We start from the raw sequence: 5,328 nt of genomic DNA on the forward strand, positions 1-5,328 counted from the left end.
TTTTTAATAATATATAGAATGAACTTTAATCAAATATACTTTTTTACACTTTTTTTCTAAAGCAAGCTGAAAGTAACAGCTGATAACTGACAGAAGAAAGAATGCAATTACAGAGTCACAAGCTGTGAAAAAATTTGTCAACGCCGACTATATGAAAAATCCGCAATTACTTTTTGGGCAACCTAGTAATGGTTGGTCTTCATCAAATTTTCTTATATATATTAGGCCGCGCATGCTAAATGCAGCTTTTATTCTTTTTCTCGCTTCATCTTTAGTGCGGATTTTAAGATTCGATAATTGTGCGGAGTTAAGTTTTCATTCATTTATATTGTAACGTCACTGTTGTAACCAACCAAAGACAGGATTAAAGGTTTTTTATTTTCTCTCCTGTACTCCTGTTTAAGTAAAAAGTTTTTCTTGAATATTGCGTTTTCGGTTTCGAAACTTTTCCTTTCTCCATATTTTCTTTTTATTTTCAAGATTTATTCCGTGTTTGACACTGACATATCCAAATTGCAACGCTGGCATTTGAAAATTTCGAGGAGAATCTCGTTATTTACCTTTAGTACGCCAGTTATTCGAATCCCACTGGCAACTACCACGGTTTCCTGGGCAAGAAGTTTTCTTTTTAAATCAACAACTTCTTGACCAATATTTTTTATTTTCGCATCAAGTTCTAATAAAATACGAACATCACTTTGCTTTGTTCGATTACTTAAGAATTCAGTCAATTTTTCAAATCGTTTATCACTGATTTGAATGAATTTCAATGGTGATTCAATATTTGGTATTTTGTGATTCAATCTTTGGTATTTTTGATGCATGTTCAAGCAATCTATTGTAAATCGAAAGATTGAAGCGTTGTGGGGTTAAAGTCTCCATTGTATTTTATTTTTTCTTTTAAATTTTAATTCTTATTTATAATGTATTTGTTTTAAATATATTGTTCTGTGCTTTTGCTTTTATGAGGTATTTGAATAGTTGCCGATTTTAATCTTCTTAGTTTAGCGTTCATACTGGGTTATTGATTTAATGTTCTTACTGGGATATGTCTGTGTATTCGGTTTATTGGTTATTTGTAACCAGTATATACGTTAGACACCACTAAACCTCTATTTCGTATGACACGAGCTGATGATGATGTTTATAAGTTTGAATTATTTTCGTGTGTGTTTAAATCTTTTTCACACAGTTGGAGCGAAATTGATAATTTGTTCAATTTGCCAAAAAAATAGTTTCTTAAATCAACAAATAACAATATGATGTCACACGAAAATTGTTTAATGATGTTTAATGGCCATAAAGGACAATAAGACGCGGGTTATAGTGCAATTTTAAATACCACTTGCATAAAAAAAGCTTTAAAATTATATATATTCGGGAGCTCTGCAAAACACGTCTGATTAATTTGATGTTTGGTATCGTGATAGGTTTGTTGAAATTCGAAATTGTAGGTTCTAAAACGTACCAAATAGAAAACGTACCGTATAGAGATACGGACTTCTTCAAAACTCTTAAAATTAAGATATAGTTCCACATTGCAGTGTTTATCGGGTAGCTCGAATATTTTGTTGATATTCGTACATTTAGGTACTAAAATGTACAGAATAGTACATTATTTAAGAATTGAGCTAGAGCTAGAATAATTTTGTGAAATTCATTCTTCAAGATTCTAAAACGTACAAATATGTACTTTCTTTATAGATTGAGCAAGACCTCTCGAAATTGAGTTGCAGTTACATTTAACAGTGTATAGCGGAATTTATTCTAAAATAATCTTTCGTTGACTAGATAACGAAACGTTAAATCTTGAAAATGGGTGAAGCGATTTAAACGAATCTTTGGTGTGTATTTATTTTTGCAACTTAAAAAAAAAGCTATCTGAAAAAATTGTGCTCATGAGTTTGAGGAGGCGGTTATTTGTTCGACTTCTTTCAAATCACAATAGTAACCCTGTTTAGTAGTACATACCAGCAAATCCACCAAGGAACAATTCTGTCATTCAAGGACACTTATAAAGCAATACAGGAGAATTATCATTATGATTTGATTGAATGTTTCTATTGTACTCTGTTGTGCCATTTCAGGTGTCTGTTGTCTCTCTAATGCCCTCATTTTGATGATGGAAAACGATGTTGCAAATTTATTCCATTAAGGAACAGGGGCAAATTTCTCACATATCTAAAGTGCTGTCCGATTCAAGTTTAAGCTCAATGACCTCCTTTTTATATCCGAGTTCGTTTCAAAACCTCCTTTTATAACCGAGTCTGGCGTCCCGCAGTTCGACATGTATAGTATCCAGGAGGAATAGGTGGGATTAGCAACCGCTTAAAATTTGTATCTGAAGTTCTCGCCAGGATTCGAGATTCGATATGGCAGCCATATCCAAATAAAGACCGATCTGAACCATATACGACACGGATGTCGAAAAGCCGAACATAATTTACAGTGTCAAATTTCCGGGAAATCGGATAATAAATGTGCCTTTATGAGGCCAAGACTTAAAATCAAGAGATCGCTTTATATATTAGCTATATCCAAATTTGAACCGATCTCGGCCAAATTGAAATTGGATGTTGAAGGGCCTAACACAACTAACTCGACTTCTCACAATTTGGATCCCCCTATATAATTTTCGCCGTCCTACCGACCGTTTCGTTGTTCCACAATGTTGCATGCGCATTCGTCGCCCACTCCCTTAACTACGACTGCGTCAACCCGAAAGGCTTCGGGTTAACTAAGTTTACTGACGGCAGTCCTCTGGCATTCATCGACATATCATCTGCTCTTTTATTTCCCCTTGCTCCGTTATGGCCTGGCACCCAAACGATGCGGATTTCGCCATCTTCAGAGAAGGCGTTGATCTCCTTCTTACACTCCAAAACTACTCGTGACCTTACCGTCCTGCTTGTTATTGTCCTTATGGCAGTTTTACTGTCGGTAAAGATGTTCACACTCGACATCCTCGCGCTAACACCACACCACTTCATGCATTCCGTGATCGCCCGGATCTCCGCCTGCAGGGTCTATTATGGTCGGGCAGTCTAAAACATATCTCAGTCACTGGGTTTTCAATGTAGGCCCCAGGCCCACTCAGTCCTCTAGCTTTGATCCAACCGTGTAACATGATCTTCCAGATGGCAATACCAGGGTTCCGTCAATTCAAAACTGTGCCGATGGCAGCAGTGCCTCGCACTCAACTCCAAGGTTCATCTCAGGCATCCGATCGGAAACCTGTTCCCTTCCTTTCAGGGTTGCTATCATCGCCTCGATTATACCGCGATGGTATGAGCTGCTCCCATCCTCAATCTATTCTCCCATCGCCTTAAGTCTCATAGCCGTAGTGGCTGCCTCATACTTAATCTGTATGTCAATGGGTCGGATATCTAGAATAGTCTCCAGTGCGCACGTGGGTGGTCCTCATCCTTCCGCCTATGCCAAGACAACATGTTCAGCCCAATTCTGAAAACTCCCTGGGAATAAACTCGCAGGGAATTAATTTCTCCCTCGAATAAAATCCTCCTTCTGATTGAATGGGGAGAGGAAAAATTTTGGAGAGGGAATTTTTTGGAAAAAAGAACTTTTAATGGGAAAGGAACCAAAAAGAAGTTATAAAGGTTGTTAAAAAGTTTACAAGCATGTTTAGTGTTGCTTTTGTAATGTTTGTTTTACTTTTTGTATTTTGATAGTGCACAATTATGGCCTATAGCCTGTCACGAAATTTCTGTGTTGTGATAACAACTTTCCGTCCTCATCCAACAATCGTTAGCTAAAATTAAATGATTGCTTCCAGAGTGGTCTGGTGGACGTTGACGTATTCCCTTGCCAAAAGGAGTTTAGCTGAATCTACCGTATCGTTCTAGGGCAGAACTACTTAAGTGAGTAATATAGAGGTTTGCTTCGACTACGTCGTCATGAACGCTGTGGTGGTCTGCCTGAAACGATACCTTATCTAAAGACCTACAGCTGGAACTAGTATATCTAATCAACATTCGGGGCGGCAACTGCTTTTCTTGTTGGTTGGTTGAGTGCTTCCTAATTTTACTTTAAGCTCTATAATAAGGGGCCTCTTTTTAGTTTCACTTTAAAACATTTCTTTATATATATGGGTCTAAAGATATTAAAATATGAATCACATATTTTGATACCTATGTATATCTCGTGACAGCCGGATGTACGTTCCGGATTGGCCCGATGTAGTCCTTCATCGGCAAGAGCTGTCGCCTCGGTCTACAACAACAACATACAAATGTATATTCATATACCAATTCTAAAATTTTCGTCTTTTATTGTCAATAAATCTGAAAAATTTATGTGGTGGGTACATGACATTAAAGCTGGTAGAACTTAACAAAATTTGTCCTTGTTTTTTATGAAAGTGAAGTGAAAAATAATATCTGTACATAATACATTGTTTGTAAATAATAAGAAGTGGTACATTTTTTTATAAAAACAATTAAATTCATAATTATTTGTACTAACTCCCTTCCATTTGTTTAGGGGAATTTTTCCCAAATTTTTTCGTCTCGTTCTCGCTCGTATTTCGATTCAGAATACCTACTTTTTTTCTTGGGAAACATTTCCCATTTTCGAAGTTTAATTAAGAATAAGGGAAATGGGAGTAGGGAACAAACTCCCAGAAAATTGTTATTCAGAATAGGGGAATAAGGAAAAAACTCCCAGGGAATTGATATTCAGAATAGGGCTGGTTATTCGAACCTGTTGTATGGTCCTTATGTTGCACTTTTTCTTCATAGCAGTCTACCAAACTACTGAGGTATAAGTAAGTATTGATCTCATCACGCTCCTGAAGAGCCAGTGGACTGTCCTCGGATGCAGACCCTATTTGAGCCTACGGCCCTATATAGTGCCCAACATCTGTGAGCCTTCTGTAAGCTCCTGAATGTGACACTTCTAATTCAGTTTTCTGTCGAAGATCACACCTAAGTATTTGAACAAGTCAGATATCGATATCGTCTTATTGAAGAAATGTGGTGCGTTAAATTGGACCACCTTCATCTTCCTCGTGAACAGACATATTTCAGTCTTCTCTGGGTTAACATTTAGACCTCTGGGTCTAGCCAAGTCATATGCCATATGCAAGACCCTTTCGGCCCTTCTACATAGCTCGTTCCTTAACCCTAAGAATTATCATAACATCGTCTGCGTAGCAGACGGGTTCAAATCCCTCCTCAGTCAGTATCCGTAATAGGTAATTTATGGTGGTCACCCATAGCAGTAGCGATAAAATGCCCCCTGTGGCGTGCCCTAAACGACGCAGTATATCAGAAGAACGTAAGTCTAAGGTCAAAATGAGAATGGGGCATC

At 37.4% G+C, this 5,328-nt stretch overlaps 1 long non-coding RNA gene across 1 annotated transcript; it reads left to right on the top strand.

Annotated features, from left to right (window-relative positions):
* The first annotated feature begins 1,479 nt into the window (after positions 1-1,479).
* Positions 1,480-2,505, top strand: LOC106093923 (uncharacterized). The gene is made up of 3 exons (XR_001222429.2): positions 1,480-1,590; positions 1,705-1,844; positions 2,088-2,505. It is a non-coding gene; the product is annotated as an uncharacterized LOC106093923 (long non-coding RNA).
* Positions 2,506-5,328: the final 2,823 nt, after the last annotated feature.

This window comes from Stomoxys calcitrans, chromosome 2 (genome assembly GCF_963082655.1).
Source record: "Stomoxys calcitrans chromosome 2, idStoCalc2.1, whole genome shotgun sequence".
NCBI lineage: Eukaryota > Metazoa > Arthropoda > Insecta > Diptera > Muscidae > Stomoxys > Stomoxys calcitrans.